Source organism: Balaenoptera borealis, assembly GCF_965194805.1.
Source record: "Balaenoptera borealis genome assembly, chromosome: 12".
Lineage (NCBI taxonomy): Eukaryota > Metazoa > Chordata > Mammalia > Artiodactyla > Balaenopteridae > Balaenoptera > Balaenoptera borealis.
This window is the reverse complement of record NC_138869.1, coordinates 10,087,886-10,104,968: the sequence shown is the minus strand read 5'-3', so window position 1 is coordinate 10,104,968 and position 17,083 is coordinate 10,087,886. Positions and strand designations below refer to the sequence as shown.

The 17,083-nt window shown below is 49.4% G+C and overlaps 1 protein-coding gene across 5 annotated transcripts in view; it reads left to right on the top strand.

The window, feature by feature from the left end:
• The window catches only part of HRH1 (histamine receptor H1), an 89,483-nt gene that overhangs the window by 33,882 nt on the left and 38,518 nt on the right, over positions 1 to 17,083 (top strand). Inside the window, exon 2 of one of the 5 annotated variants that reach the window (XM_082345599.1) lies at positions 2,864 to 3,131. The exons of 2 other annotated variants lie outside the window; for them this stretch is intronic. The gene's annotated coding sequence lies outside the window, so the exon portion shown is untranslated. Of the gene's footprint in view, positions 1 to 2,863; positions 3,132 to 11,283; positions 11,415 to 17,083 lie in introns of those variants that run through there. 2 more of the 5 variants (XM_082345596.1, XM_082345597.1) reach the window with 2 other exon arrangements.

Genomic DNA, 17,083 nt, shown 5'->3' with positions numbered 1-17,083 from the left:
TTTGAAGAATCCATAATGACACAATGTCATGAGGATGCAAAGCCAAACAGTCAAAATACTGTTGTCCTAATTTTAGAAGAGATTCATGTTATACATTTTACTTATGTAACGTTATATATACATATATACACACACGCATAAACATATACACACATATAATGTTATTTATATAATTTATGCACAGAGAAAAGGCTGGCAGGAAACGTACCAAAATATACATCAAAATGTTAACTTTGGGGGAATGGGATTAGGAATAATTAAGAGTATTTTAATTTTCTTTTTATACCTTTTTTCAATTTTCCGTAGTAATTCTTTTCCTTTTAGAGTAAAACAATGCATATTTTTTAGAAGCCTGATCATATGAAAACTAATCAGATTATCAGATCAAATAGGATTATATAATCTTATAATCTCATAAAGTCCTCTGATTGACATCCATTAGGAGTTGCAAATGCGAGGGCCATGGGCTTCAGCCAGACAACAGATGAAGCTGATTTGGTTGGTCTGCTCACATTTCATATATAATTTTGTCTTTCCTGCTTCTTTTGAAAAAAATCAAGAGATTTGCCAATACTGGGCCCACATTCCCACTTGGCGAGTGTGGCCGGAGCTGAGAGGCAGCTGGCCCATTTGATTGCAGCATGCACGCAAACTGTCCACAGCCCTCCCCCGTTCACTGGCCTCCACCATCCCTGTTGTCCACGCCTAGCCTGCTGGCATAGGAAGTCCTCATGACCCCTGGTCGCCCTGCTCCTCTGCTTGGAGGTCAGGTTCACGGCTTAGTTACCTGCATGTTCCTAGCCCTCCTCTTAGGCTGCACTGCATGCTTGTTAAATGAGTTTACAGGTGAGAAAAGGGATGCCCAGAAAAGAGCGGTGTGTTGTCCAAGGTGACCCAGTGACGTGGTGGCAGAGCCAGGACCAGAGTACATCTCTGAGCCCAGAAGAGAACATGGTGGCAGGCCATTCCTTCCGTGGAAGAGGATCTTTCCTGAGCTCCACTTTCTCCACCCAGGGTAATGGGGGGGATCAGCAGCAACTCTCAGGAGTTCTCTTGGGTAGATGTATCCATGTGTCGTGACCCACAGTAGTTTCAGTGAGTGTAGGGCAGGAAGGAGGACTTTGCAGAATGCAAGGGTTTGGGAAGAAGGGGGAAGTATGGAAGGAACACTGGTCTACGCTTGACTCATTTGGGACTCATGGGCAAGCCATACTGCCTCCTTGCACTAATTTCCGTGCCATGAACCACCCACCTACCCTCATGTCACTCAAGGGTCCTGAGAAGGGCTGGAAGTATTGTTAAGAAATGCAAACTTCTTGTCATCTTATCCTTGGCAGTCCAATCTGCTCCTCTCTTTTTCCTCTTCCAAGTGTAAACTCATGGCCTAGACATGACCTGGAGTTTTGCCTTAATTCGAAGCGCATTGGACTTCCTCAAAATGAACATTATTTATAAAACTTCTGAAATACTTGTTTCAGTGATAAACTGCAGGATGAGAATAAGCATCTGATTAAAGGGGAAAAAAAAGAGAGAAAATTCTTTTGGCTAGAGAATTATTACATCATCAGAGAAGGCTTCTTTTTGACTTGTGCCTTAATTTCTCTAATAAGCCTGGCATTGTGCTAAGCACTGTGGGAGAACCAAAGGTGAACAGAATTTGGCTCCATATCACATAGAGAGTAATGATCATCTAATATTCCACGCACTCCCCAACATTTCCCAGCCCCTGGCAGCCAATCAGGGCCAGTAACTAGTTCAAACCAGTCAAGTCCATAACACTTAATTGGCTTTTGGAGACCCTCCAGCACTCACTTCCCCTGTGGTGTTGATCAGCAATGTTTCAGATGATGAAGCCTCTTCATCCTGGCTTCCTGAGTCACCACGTGGAGCAGAATGCCCTGCTGACCAGGACTGGCCATTTGCTTTGTTATACCTCTGAGATTTGGGTGTGAATTTGTTTCTGCAGCATAACCTAGCCTAGGCTGACTAATACAGTCCCTACTCTCAGTAATAAGAGCTACCATTTACTGAATGCCTACTGTATGCCCAAGAACTTAACTTGTTTCATTTCATTTAATCCTCACTGCAGCCCTGTGAGAGCTATTAACATCTCCATTTCTCAGACGAGGAGCAGTTCAGAGAGTCTTGCCCAGTGTCACGCAGCTAGTAAGTTGCAGAATCAGGATTCAACCTCAGGTCTGTCTGACTTCGAGGTTGCTGTTTCCTCCTAAACTAGTTTCAAGTTCAAGAGACCTTAGACAAGAAAATGTATTCTGCAGGCGAAGGTTGGAGGCTAGGGGAGTGGGACGAAGGGGAGGTCCTTAGTTTCCGATGAGGAGGAACATCGAGGTTCAAGATCCTCAATCAGAACGCTGGTGTTTTAGAGACAGAAATGCCATTTTAAACATTGCTTATGTGTTGCATGTGTAGATGACGTTAATATCTGTCAGACACATCCCTGCTGTTTGCTCCCACCAGCAGGAAGAATTCCTAATATAAGCTGTTTGCTGTTTCACAAGTATTTTAACCCAGAAACAAGGCCAAAGTTGTAAAAACATTAGAACAGGAAGGGACCTCCTGTGAGAGGCCCTCACTTTTTGGGTGGAGGAGGGTGAAGCCCAGAGATGGGAAGTCTCCCGTTTCAGATCACACGGTGCGTTCCCAGCAGCCCTCTCAGCTGTGCCTCAAACACTGAGCGTTGGCAGGAGCCCACGGAAGAAAATGCTTGTCTGCTCTGTAAGATCCTAATGCTTCCTGAAGGCAGGAGTGGCATAGGACTTATCCACTTGTCCCTGTCCCTTCATGCACACATTTGCCAAAATCTAAGTATTCTCACATCAGTTATCTCTTCTGACCTTCACAGGAACCCTCTGAGTGAGCGAAGCAGGTCTTGTCCGCGTTGTACCGATGAGGAAGTCTCAGCGAGATGGAGTGAATTGTCCAAGGTCACACAGCTCTGTGTAACTGCAACCCAGATCTCTTTACTCTCAGATAAACCTGTGATCCTTCCAAATCCAGGGGACAAGTTCCTGTCATAGACCAGCCCAGTGGTGACGGGCATGGCTCTGCATTCATAACCCAGCCATTTGATCCTTCTGTGACTCAGTTTCTTCATCTGTAAAATTAGGAAGGTAATAGTACCTCAAGAAGAATTAAGTAAGCTAATACGTACGATGGTCTTAGAATAGTTCTAGGGACACAGTGCTCGGTCAGCATCAGCCAGGACCCTAATGAGATTCCGGGCAGAGGTGGATGGATCGTTTGGCACTTCTCAGGGACCTTAGTGGTCCATGATGTGTAACAGTTTGTTGTTTTGCTGAGACAGAAGTTAATGACTCACATGGAATGGTATTATGATGATAATTTAAACACACACCACTTTGTGAAAAATGGCCACTAAAGGAGTGAGAATGGTGCAAATCCAGGTAGCTGGATGAGAGTCGGGCAGGAAGCCTGTGCCTCTAGAATGTGTGTAGGGAGAAAGGAGTCTCTCTGGTGCCTTATGGGGAGACTTTGGGAAACTCTTATGGATGTTGGTGGAAGGGTATCATCCAGGTGGTATTTAGCCAGGGGCCCAGGAACACCCACTTGTGCCCTGCAAGTCCCAAGAGGGAATATAAGTGCCCAGAGGACACTGAGCAGAGGGTCTTTCTGCAACGGTGGCTCCAGCAACCCACCAGGACCCCAAATGAGCATGACTGGACCAGACTGGAAGGCCTCTGCCCACTTCCCTGGTCCTCACTTGGACCTGAACTCTTCCCACCCCAATACTGAGAAGAGACCCGGCCATCACATGCTGCGCCAAGGCCAAGCTGACCCAGGCTGGTTACCTCAGGCCTCCTGAGGGCAGGGCAGTGGGCCAACCACATGGAAGAAAGAGCTAGTCTTGAAATTTGTTGGTTTGGTAGGAGTTGTCCAAGCACAAATGCAAATAGATACATAGTGTACCCGTATGGGTTGGGATAAAATGGGCCAGGCCCCAAATCTGGGGTCTTTATGGGGTCTTTTATGAAAGACACTTGTGTTTTCTAGAGGAGAGAGAGAATGATGTATTGTTAAGGGTGATGTGGTGCAGTTAGGGAATCTGGAACCTGAAGGCAAGCAGACCTATGTTCAAATCGCAACCTTGGCGTTTTCTAGTTGTATGCATTTGGACAAGTGTTCTCATTTCTCCAAGCCTCCATGTATCAACTCTAAAATAGGAATGATAAGTCCTACCTGCTTGTTATAAGGATTAGAGATGACGTAGGTACTTGTGAAATGGTGGCTGTCATGTTGGGGCTCCTGGTCTGTACCAGGCTGTATGCCAGAGGCTTGCCTACTCTTCATCTCAGTGTTCTGCAAATTTCACAACCTTGGCCTTCCTCGTACACTAACCGCACTATTGTTTACTTACTTTCTAAGTCAATTCACTTTTTTTGCCAGTATATAACATTTTTTATTTTAGAAAATTAGGTGGCAAACATTTTGTACTCATAAGCTGCATGATGGAATTCTCCAGTAATATATTTTTTAATTTTGTTGAAGTATAGTTGATTTACAATGTTGTGTTAATTTCTGCTGTACAGCAAAGTGACTCAGTTATACATATATGCATTCTTTTTCATATTCTTTTCCATTATGGTGTATCACAGGATATTGAATGTAGTTCCCGGTGCTATAATAGTAAGAGCTTGCTGTTCATCCTCAACTCACTTTTTAATTTAAGCCTCATCCTGAGCAATAGTAGCCATGAAATTATGGGCTTGATGTGCTTTTTTTTCTCATATGCCTTAAAATATATACATAACCATTAAAACAATAATTTTCTTTGTGTGAGACAAAAAAGAAAAGAATCACTGTGCCTTCCAACATTTATCTGCACAGCACACTTTGGGACACCCCAGATGTCCATGTGTAATCCTCAAGATGTCCTGTCAAGAGAAGTACCCCCTGTTTGAGATAAAGAAATGGATTTCCCGATTAACCAGACATCAACTTGGTAGCTTTCAGAGGTCAGTTTGACATTTCTTCAAGACATTTTCTTCTTAAGAGGATCTTTCAGATCCTGAATCTCCTTGCCTGTCACCAAAAAGAGCAAAACACTGTAGCGAGTGGTTCCTGGACCCTGCAGATTCCTGCAAGGTGGTTGTTCTTTTTGAAAAGATTCACATTCATCTCCGTCCCTTGTAAATCAAACCCAAACCTCCAGTGTGAGGGGAAACCATAAACAGCTTTGAACGGAGCTGGCTGGACAGGCCTGGAGGTGACCTTCGAAGCTGGGGACATATTTAGGCATATCTGCCATGTGGTCCCTCGACAACCTGCCCCACACCCTCCCACTCCTGGGTTGGCTGGAAATCCTGTCCACCTCAGTGCAGTGGGTGGGAATGACCTCTTGTGTCTCTGCCGGAGCTCAGGAATCTGCATGTATTCTTCAGAACCTAGTGACTTTACCATGGCATTACCTCAAATTATGGGGTGTCTGGAGACTAATCCTGGGGCGCTGCTACAGCGTGTGTGGTGCTCTCGCACTTTTGAAATCCTCAGTGCAAGTGTGCTGCTGAGTTCGCTAGGACTCTCTGGGTGGCAAGGAACAGAAACCGCCTCAATCAAGGAACTCCTCATAAGGATACAGAGGCATCCCAAGGAAATCAGGGCAGGGTGGCAGAGGAGCCTCAGGAAGGGCTGGAACCATGAGCCGAAATGCAGCAGAAGCCCCCTCTCCTTCCCTGCAAGCCCTCTCTCTCCCAGTTACTTCCTGGGTGTCTGATTCACTCCTGTGTGTCTGAACAGACGGACTGTCCTGCTTCCAGCATCCATGGGGCAGAAAGTGGCCATCCATAGCTTTAGAGTGTTGTGCCACCCAGAGAGAGACTGAAATGCTGTCTCCGTCAGGCCTGATCCCTCCCGTACTCCCAGGGAAGGAACTACACCCTCTGGCCCCTCCAGCCCATCCTCCTCCGTACAGCCAGAGGGATGTTTTCAAAATGCAAATCTGATTATATTCTTCCTTCCCAGTAAGACACTTCAGGGGCCCCTCGCACTCTTAGGATGAACGCGAAACTCTTCATGGAGTCCTGCGTGACTCTCCAGCCTCATCCTTCACTCCCTCTGCCCAGCCTCACTGGGATCCCCTCGATCCTCAGCCAGGCCTTTGCTGTGCTGTTCTCTCCTCTCCCTGCCTCCAGCCTCCCCGACCAGGTCATGCTCCCTATTACAGACACTCATGACCTTTGTCACAGATGCACGTTTACATTTCACAGATGCACGTATTATGAGTCTTTGATTTTTACGTGTCTACCCCCATTCAGCTGCTCACTCCTCCGGGATGGAGACGTGTCTGTTGACTCCCCTAGTGTGCAGGCAGTGCACCTCAGAAACGGCAGCGCTGATGCTTCAGCCTAATCGCCTCGTCTCCCCGAGCCTTTCAGAGTATCTGAACTTCAAACCCGTGTAGTGCGTTTGAGATGCTGCCCTTTTGGAAACTGCATGTGATGCTGGCATAGGGAATTATATTCCAAATGACAAGGAGCCATTCAGCTACTCAAAGTGTGGTCCACGGACCAGCGGCATCGGCATCACTGGGGAGCTGGTTAAAAACGCAGAATCTCAGGCTCGACCCCAGCCCTACTCATTGGGAATCTGTATTTTCACAAGTAGTGATTCATGTGCAATTAAAGTTTGAGAAGCACTGGGTTAGGACACACTTTTATACGTTCCTATAACCTCCCTTGATTTCTTTCCATTTCTCACTGCTGCTTTAGTGTTGGGCTTCTCTTGTACACTGTGAGCTTCCTGAAGGCTGGGACCCTGGAAGACCTCAGGGCCAGGTACATGGTCTGGTGTATATAGGCAAAGATATTTTTCCCTAAAATTATCCCCCAGGAAAGGTCCACACAAGGCCTTTCATATTATAGGATGCTCTATAAATTATTTTGTTTTGAACAAAAACTATTGTCTGGGAAAGGCACATTATCTGAAAATGACCTCAGTGCTAGTTTGGATGTTTCTAGCGGTCATGCAGTGGTTGCCATAAAAAATAGGTAAAGAAATGCGACCCGATTTAGTTGTCATTTCTGTTCCGTGTGACTTCACAGCTGTAACTGCTGTGTATCGCTGTACGCGTGCCCTTTGAAGATCATCTTTAGAAGTGTGTGCTTATGCTGTGGGGTCACAACCTGGATCCACAGAATTAATTTAGAAAAACAAGACTGCTCACTGAAGGCTGCCCTCCTATCTGCACAGTCTCTAACACCACAGCGTTAGCTCTTAGGGACAGAGCTAGGAGGACCACGTTTGGAGGTTGTGACTGGGAAGCCCTTGCTCTGCCTTTACAAACTGGTGATTGCAGGCGAGTTTTCAAATTCAGCCTTCGTTCTGTGCCTGGAAAATGGGGATGCTGCTCTCTGAGTCCACTTGTCTTTCGACATCATTTATTCCAGCGTGTAGCTGAAGCGTCAGTCGTCCAGCTACACCCCAGGACCCTCGGTCACTACCCTCCTTCACTACCTGTAGCCTCTTATATCTAAAGCACGGGAGCAAAGCTGTAGGTCATAAGAGCTGCAGTTGGTCCTCTGTGCCCTCACGCCTCCTGTTCCTGCACACCCTCCACCTTGCACACCCTCCACCTTGCACGCCCACAGTGCTTGCTCACTGCTCTCTCCACAAAGTCCGCCCCAAACCAGCTTCCATTCCCCACCCTCACTTTCCGATTCCCCACGCTCCAGACATTTCTCTCTCCGATCTCATTCCCGTTTTGTCAGGGCCCTGCTGCCAGAATTTTATTTAATGAAGGAACTGGATGACAAAAGTATATGAATGACTTGAAGGCCCATCTCTTATTATAATAGCAGTTGCCGCTCTGTACTGGACACCTGGTTTTGCCTGGCTTCTGGGTTGGATGTGCAGGTGGCTGGCAGTGCTGTTCTCTGGGGTGGAGAAGAGGAAAGTGGGGCTTCCTACCAAGATGGCTGATTGAGCTTTCAAGGGAGATGCCACCCCTGGGCCCACCCCTAATGGGTATGGAGCCCAAGGCAGGAAAGAGTACAAATGGTCTAGGAGTGGCTGCAGTCATGGGTTTTGGGGGCGTGGGGTGGGAATTGAGGTTGTGTGGAGCCAAATTGTAAGGGGTCTTTCATGTCAAAGACAGAGTTTGTCCCGTGGGACATGGCGAGCCAGTGAGGAGTGAAACAGGATGCTGGAATGATCTGATGGCATCTTAGGACAGTCCCTCTCATAACAACATCGAGAAAGGATCAGAAAGGGCAAGACTGGAGGAGGGCAGCCCAGTTAGGAGGGGGTCATAGCATTCCTGCCACCGGAACCAAGGCAGTGACGTGAAATGAAGGGGGATTAACGTGTAAGAACTTTCCAAGGCAGAAGCGGGATGGTGAGGAAAGAGGATGACTGAGGATGACTTCCTGCTTTACAGGTGTGTGGCTGGTATGGTCATAGGTGCCCCAGGAGGAGGCTGGGAAATGCCAGGCGTGAGGTGCCACTCCAAGAGGAGTAGTCCAGGAGGTGTTTGGGTATGTGGGCCTGGGCTTGGCAGATCTGGGCAGGTTTGGGGGGTTGAGGCAGGGTTACAGAAGGCTAGAGCTGCTGTCCAGATGAGAGATGATGGTGGCCCGGCCCAGAAGCAGTGGCAAAATGATCTAGAAGAGTGGATAGAATTGAGAAGCATTTAGGAGGTAAAATGGGCAGCACTTAGAGGTGGTTGGGATGTGGAAGATGAGATGGGGGTAAAAATCAAAGTTGACTCCCTGTGTTCCAGATGCCACAGCATCTGAGAGGAGGGCAGTGCAGTCCATGGGATAAGAAGCAGTTTTGGGGGAGAGATGATGGCTTAGTTTGCAATGTCCCCAAAGCAGACCTCGAAGCAAGGATTTGGATGTAAGGAGTTTATTAGGGAGGGGAGTGGGAAAGGAGGATACTGATGAAAAGTGTTAATGCACAGATTACTGCTGTGGGCAACGGAGCCTCCGCCCTCCTGGGGACCTGCTGAGACCCTGTGGGCCACACCTGAAGCTGGTTGAGCATCACTCCTGGGGGGCTGGTTAACTCTCCAGCACTTGCAGCCTGCTGCGCAGCGGGGGGTGGGTAGAAAACGTCCTCAGGAGGAGAGCCCCTGTCAGAATACACAGCTGTCTCAGAGGAGACCAAGGAGTCTGCTAGGTTTGCGACAGGTGATGAGACAGCTCGGGTGGGTTGAGTCCCAGGCATCTGAGACTTCCAGCTCGAGATGTCCCCAGGCAGATGGTGGTGACACTGTAGTAGCCACCAAGGAGCCCTGGATGCTGTGCCCTGGAAGGATGGGTGTTCATGCTTGTTGAGGGCCCTTGAATGTCCATGGTCTGGTCAGACCCGCCATGCACACTCATCTCCCCTCCCTGGGCTGGCTGCAGAGCCCATGCTTCAGCCTTCAGTTCCCTTCCCGAAGAATAGGCCTCGGCTGTTTCTGCACCTCTGCTCTCCCTCCTTCTGTATCGAGAGCACCACTTGTCAACAGTTCCAAGAAATGGGGCTCATTTAGCAAAGAGGAAGCTGGGGGCCTGGGAGAAGATAGGTCCATTCGAGGACAATCTGCAGATCGAAAGACAAGAGTGCCGGGTTGGGGTGGGGAGCGCATGACATTGGCAACGCTAAGTGGGTTTCCAGGAGTCGGAGGAGAGGCTTGTGCAGAGAGGAGCGCGAGTGAATGAGCGAAGGACGAGGAGTTGGTGCCAGGCCCCTGTCCCCGATGCATCCTCAGCCACAGACCAGGCAGGCTGTTGAATGGGTCTGCATTTCTGTTTCTTTATATTTGCGGTGGGATAACATGCCTAGGCCAGCACAACCTTACAGAAATATACGCGAGCCACAAATGTAATTGTAAATATCTAGTAGCCACATTTTAAAAAGTAAAGAGAAGCAAGTGCCATTCATTTCCCTAATATATTTTATCTTCAGTATATCCCAAATATTATCATTTCAGCATGTAATCAACATAAACAACTTTGAATGAGATATTTTTCATGGAGGTGGTTGGAGGGACTCATTCTTCAGACTGTAGTGTGTACTTTACACTTACAGCAGATCTCAGTTCAGACCCACCACATTCAAGAACTCACCAGTCACATGTGGCTGGTGGCGCAAGCCCAGGCTGCCTGCCCTGGAGAGCCACAGGGGGGAGTTCAGCCCCCACCCACCTCTACTGGTCAGATCTTCATTGTAGGGTCCAAGCCTCAGAGTAAGATAATTACAATACTGGAGAATTTACACTGTGGTGTGAGCTTTATAGGCAAGGTCTTATTTGAGCCTCACACCCACCCTGTGAGATATGCACTGTTATCCCTATTCTACAGGTGAAACAGTTCAGGCACTGAAAGTTTCAGCAGCTCGCCTATAGTCCTGTTCCCTATTAGTGGTGACTCCAGGATTCCAGTGCAGATCTCTTTGACTCAGGTCTTGTGTTCATCCATGAAACATACTGCCAGCCCCAGGAGACACACATTCTCATTCACCTCAGGGCGTTTGCACGTGCTTTTCCCTCTGCCTTCAGTGCCCCCGCCCTGCCTGGCTAACTCCCACTTTTCCTTCAGGTCATGGTTTGGACTATGCCTCCTCCAGGAAGCCTTCCCCACATACATCCTCCCCATCTTGGGCAGGGTGAGCCACCTTCCCAGCATCCCTGGTATCCCTGTTCCCCTGCCATAGCACTCATCATGCCATGCTGTAATTGCCTGTTTACCTGTCTCTTCCCCTCCTAGGGAGAGGACTGTGTCTGTCTGGCCCATCACAGTCCTCCAAGCGTAGCACAGAGCCTGGCACATGGGAGGGACCCGGGCATATTTGTCACATGCTGTTATGGATCCAAGATGCTGCCTGGCTGAAGACATCCACAATTGACCACCACTGTGGGTTCTGTTACAGATGTTCCCCAGATAAGGAACCTTAGAAACAGTCACTGTGGTTGATATGTGTAATAGTCACAATTGGCAGCCATTCCCCTGTTTCCTGGCAAATAGAACCCTCATTTTGTTTGGGTAACTACCCCTCAGGGAATGTGATCCTGTTTTTAGCTCAGCCAATACTGGGAAATCTACCCCCATTGCTGGTGATTCACTCAGTAGTGGACTTAAGAAGTGAGGAAAGTTAGTGGGGCTGGGATCTGGGTGTTTCTAGAAAAGATCTCCTTGATCTTAGGGAAGAAACTCAAAGAGCAGGATGTTGTCATGTCTGGGTGTGACCTCCAGGCCTGGGCAGCCATCTTGTGACCAAGAGGTGATCTGCTCTAAGGACATTCCTGACAGACACGGAGGATGGCAGAGCCAAAAGGTGGAAAAGGAGTCCTTGATGACGTCCTTGAGGAGCTGAATTAACCAACCCTGGAGCTGCCCTAACTTGGGATTTCTCGTTAGAGGGAGGATACATTTCCTTATTACTACAGCCAAGTGAGTTGGGGTTTTCTATTCCTTTTAGCCTAAATCATCCTAACAATTACACTGTGGTGGAGAGATAGTACAGTCTGAGACCTGGTGGAGAACAGAGCAGGGATGTGGGCTCCAGCTCTGGCATTGATGGCCTGGGACCTCTTTGTGCAAAGCTCGGATGCCACTTCTTCACAAAGCCTTCCCAGAGGCCCACCAGGAGGTGGGTCCTCCCTCCTCTGGGTTCATCTGTCTGTGTGTCTCCATGACCCCTGCTTGCGTCTTCTCTCCCTGCGGCTCATGGGCTCTCCGAGAGCGGGGCTTGTGCGTTTGTCATTTCTGTATCCCCATGGTTGTACCTTGCACATAGTAGGTGCTTGAAAAATCATTGGGCATTAAGTGGAAGGATGAGTAAATTAATATTAACATTGCTACTTCCTAATTCATAAGAGAGAAGATATTTCCCCTAAGCATTCCGTCTGGCTGACAGAAGAGTAATCGTTTCCTGGCTCTGAGGCTCAGCTGCTTCATCTGTAAAATGGGAAAGTTGGACTAGATCTTCAGCTCAAAGAGACCCCATGACTTGATAGCATTATACAGTAAATGACTGCTATGTGCCAGGCTGTGCGATACAGGGAATTAGACACATTTTCGTCTGTTGAGATGCTCAGGGTCTAGGGTGGAGGTTCTTTACCTTTAAGGGGGGGAACAGACCCCCTTTGGTGGCCTCTTCCCAGAAAACTGCTGCTGCCCTCAAAATTCTGTGGATAGTTGTAGGGGATCCATTCAACTAGAAAAAGGCATGCCGAGGCCCACCCTTGCCTTCCAGCCCTGTCTGAGCTGGAACAGGGGAAACAAAGGAAGAATACGATCCTTCCAGAGAGGCCCTCTGGGCAGAAGGGGAGGCAGCGTCTCCACTTCCAGAGGTGCTGACAGAGGCAAGCCCTGGTGACTCCAGGAGAGGGACTGGAGCTGCCTGGGAATTCAGGGGAAGGCCCTGCTGCTGGTGTAGGAGTTCGACAGGTGCCCAGAGGGAGGAAGGCACACACCCCAAGGTGGGGAAGGCACCGTGTATTATGGAATGTGAGTAATTGTGCCCCAGAACAAAGCGGGACAGGAGACTGGAGAGGTGGGCAGGGGAGGTGGTGGAGGGCAGGGAAGGGGCGGAATTCCACATGGGAGAGGAGCCCAAAGGAGGGGGCTGGATACAGGGTGCTTTGGGATGTGCCAAGGGTGGAAAGCAGGGTGGGAAATCTCTACAGATGTTTGTAAGGACCTAACATAAGACGCGGGCTTCCGGAAACCAGACTGAAAAATCAACGCGACCTCGGGCTCTGTCGGTCAAGGGTCGTTGAGAGGGAACTGCCCCACTGAGAGGGAACCACCCGGGGAAGAAAGCTCTCCTATCCAGGCTTTGTCCTGAGCCCGCTGAGCTGCCCACAGGTAGCTTGCCCAGCTTGGAAAAATAAAAGCAGAAACCTTCTCGCTTTGTGTGGTCACGTGGTGGCTCTTAACACGGGCCCCCCGTACCCAGCTTCCAGGGGCTGTTGTTAACATTTCAGGAAGTTAAAGGAAATCATTTACCTGCTGCCGAGGCCTCCAATTTTGCTGGAATTGCCTCGGCATGGCGTCTCCGCACGGCGCCCTCACACTGGGTCGGTGCTGGGCGGATGGAACAGGATGCCTTTGAGTAATTCAAAGCTGGGAAAGTGGAGTCTCCCTTAATACATTTAGTTTTGTGGTGGATGAAATTATTTCATACAGGAAAGATTAAAAGAAGCCTTTGTTTGGCAACCAATTAACTAGATCATTTCTAGGGTTCCTTCCAGTTTTTAGCATCCCGACCCTTTGCGGTGTTGGACCCCGGGCTCCCCGCCCACCTCCATCCAGGGCCAGGCTGGTCTTTGAGCTAGTTACACTCCTGCTTCTGCCTCTTCCTTAATCAAACGGAATGGGGAGATGGGGAGGTGGTCTGTCGAGGACCTATTGACCTCGATGTGCCAAAAATCATTTAATCATTTCACTATACCATGGGGGGGGGGTGGGATCATGATTCCCATTTGACAGATGCATTCACTGAGGCTCAGTGAGATGTGCACATTCATCCATTAGACAAATATGAATTAAGGACCTGGTATATGATGAGTCCTGAGCTGGAAGCTGGAGATAACAACGGAGAACAGAATAAAAGTGTTCCGTACACTCCTGGAGCTTACTGTCTAGGAGGGGAGAGAGGGCCCTGATGAAATCACCCCACAGATAAATGGTGTTAGGAGAAGTTAGTTTGGGCTAGGGAGAGCTTCCTGAAGGAGGTGATGTTTGAGCCAAGATTGGAAGCATGAGTAGGTATTAACCAGGCAGAGGGATGGGCCAGGTGATCCAAGCAGAGGGAACAGCACTTACAGAGCCCTTGAGACAAGAAGGAGCTTAGAGTTTCCCAAGGACTAAGAGGTGTGTGTGGCGAGGGGGTGATGTAAGGTGCCGCTCAGTGAGTCATTGAAGAGGTAGGCGGGGATCAGCTCCAGTCAACCTCGTGGGCCTTGAGTGCATAGAGAGGACACAGAGAAAGAGAACCCACTGTGTGCCAGGCTGTCATATGTGTGATCTCATCTGCTCCCCCAAGCCACCCATCCCATTTCCACATGGGGGAATTGAGGCTCAGAGAGGGCAGGTGACTGCGGGTCACGCCGCTAGTCAGAGGCAGAGCCAGCCTTCCCTGACCCACAGCCCGGGCCCTCCTCAGCTCCCCAGCTCAGGCCTGGACCCACCAGCAGCCAGCCCTCCCTCGCAGTACCTCAACCCTCCTTTTCCAGGTGTGAGATTTCCTGCAGGGAGAGCCCAGCCGAGCTCTGCTCGGCCCCGGCTTTTGGCTTCTGGTCTGTCTCTGTGGCATCCTTGCTTGGAATAAGAGAAAGAAACTTGGTGTCTGGTAATTGTATTCCATTAAGCCTAATTAAGATGCAAATTTGTACAGTTAATGAAGAAGGCAATTTGGAGGCAATTTCACCGGTGACACGGGACTCTTGTCGGTGCCTCTCTGCTTGGTAGGTAGGTCTGAGGATAGGGGAAGTGTATGCGCTACCACCCACCAAGCTGCATCTGGCTGGGCTCCGGGGGTAAATTTTTCCTGCTGGAGCAAGATAACCCACCTCAGGAAGAACACATTGTGCAGAAACTGCTCGGATCACGTGACCCCTGATGTAGGGAGCACAAAGTTCCGGGCTCCTGCCACCTTCCTCTCCTCTGGGCCCCATGACCCCCACCTGCAGGCTCTGCCCTGCCCTGGCCTCTTGATGTGGGCAAGGAGCGGTTGAGGCAGTTCTCTGGAACCAGACCACCTGGGTTCAAATCCCAGCTCTACCACTCATTGGCTGTGTGTCTTTGGGCAAGTTTCTTAACCTCTCTGGGCTTCAGTTTCCTCCTCCATGAAATGAGACACTGATAGCATCACCTGATAAGGCTGCTGTGAAGATGAAATGAGATAGTGCATGGAAAGCACTTGGCAAGCACCTGGCCCATGAATGTTGGACGTTTTCATTAGCTCTGCCAGTTCCGCAGATTCCGTATGGGCAGTTCTACCCCCAAACCCTAGGCTAATAGAGTTCTTTTTTGCTGCTGTCAGAGGCCCACTGTCTTAGAGTTAGACTTTCTTCAGGTCCTGGATGCCCCGTCCTTGTGGTCCATCTGGCTGTAAAGCTGGGGTACACCCAGTACCTGCCCTTTTGCATGGATGGCCACCTGTTGGTTGGCTGTTTTCCCATTTTAGATGTCAGAATTGGCCTGTTAACCTGGACTTACCCCTGGCACCCGACCCCACTCCCTCCCACCACCACCTCTATGGTCCCTCTACCTGTGGCCAGATGTATTTATTTATAAATAAATTATTCAACTGACATCATCATTATTAGAGCTGATATTTTTGGAGTGTTCCCTGTGTCGAGCTCTTTACCTTTAATTATGTTATTGCACCATCACCACAATTTACAGGGTGTAGAAACTGAGGCTCAGGGAGTGACTTGCCCAAGGTCACACAGCTGGTATAGGGTAGAACTGGAGCTCAAACCATTTCTGTCTGACTCCTAACCTCATTTGTAAGCCCTCTAGTCAAGCTGCTCTTCAATTCCCAAGTGCCTGCTGTGTGCCAGGCCCTGTGCCCTGCGCCCGAGGCGGAGAGACAGCTGTGTTTATCCTCAAGGAGCACAAAGACTTGAAGGAGGGGACAGACAGTGACAGAGCAGGGTGGAAGTGTGGTGGTGGAGGGAACTCGGGAGTGGCGTGTGCGGGAGCCTGGAGAGGACCTTAGTCTTCCTAGGGAGGAGTCAAGGAAAGAAGGGATCTCAGAGGAGAGAACAGTTGGCCTGAGAGTTGAAGAAGAGTGGAAGTCTCTGGAGGTTTGCAGTGGAAAGGGCGTGACTGGAGGAAGGCGCGGCAGGCGCAGTGGCACTGAGGCGTGAGGTACTGGGGTGCGTTGAAGTTTAGGGGCCGGGGATCGCCAGTGGGCAGGGAGCAGCAGCGGGAGGGTGAGGCAGGAAGGGTGGGTAGAGGCCACGTCATGCTGAGCGTCAAAGGCCAGGCTAAGTCAGAACTGACTAGAGGTAGGGAGTGGTGGCCTGGAGTCTGAGCTTCTCCACTTGCCTGCTGTGTGACCTTGGACAAGACCCTTTACCTCTCTGAGCCTTGGTTTCTTCATCTATAAAATGGAGGAGGAATAATCAAAAGGCCTCTCTCCTAGGGTAGTTGTGAGGAGATGCACAAAAACAGAGCACAGTTTCTACAGAGTGAACTGTTAAGCAGCGCAAACTGCTTCCTCTTGCTGGCCAGGGTGAGGGGTCGGGGGAGTGCATCAGGAGCCCCTGCATGAGAGCTGGGGGCTATGAAGAAAAATCAAGCAGGCTAAGAGATTAGATATGACAAGAGAGAGGGCTTAGGGAGGAGAATTATTTAGACCAAACGGACAAGGAATGTGGCATCCGAGCAGAGATCTGAACGAGGTGGAGTGCACCGTGGGAAGGTTTTAATTAGCAATTTTGCGCCCAAAGCAGGCAGCTAACAGGGCCCTCAAGCCAGCGTTGTCAAGTTATGAGGAAAGAGTGCAGCCAGGCACTATATGTGGGCTCCTACTCCAGTGAATTATAACTGTAGATGCCCAGCTCTTTTATTTCCAACTCTTACGGGAGTACCTACTGTCAACATGTAAATTTGACAAATTGAGAAATGAAACAGTATTTCATAATCACAAGTAGGCCTCTTTTTGTTATCTTTCATGATCACAGCTGGGTCTGGCACCCTCTCCAGTTATGGCTACATCCAGGGCAGCTGCAAACCGCAGGGCTTGGGCTTTCCCAGGTAGGACCAGAGAGCAAACCCTGGGCAGCTCAAGTTAGGATGAAACACGCAGAGGATTTAGATGAACACTGACAGAGACTAGGATTTCAAGATCCTCTTCTGTTCTCATTTGCCCGGGAGGGTTCACAACCCCACCTGGAGCCTAAGTGTGCTTCTCATGGTCTGAGAAAGGACTGGGGGCCTCTTTGTCCTGTAGGCTTAGATGCAGAAAGGTTGGGCTCTTGGCCAATCTCTGTTGTTTGGGACAGTGTTTCTTTGACCACCGACAACAGAATTATCTGGGACTCCTTATTAAAAATGCAGCTTCCAGGCCTTGTCCCCGACCTCCTGAGTGCAGGTCCCTGGAA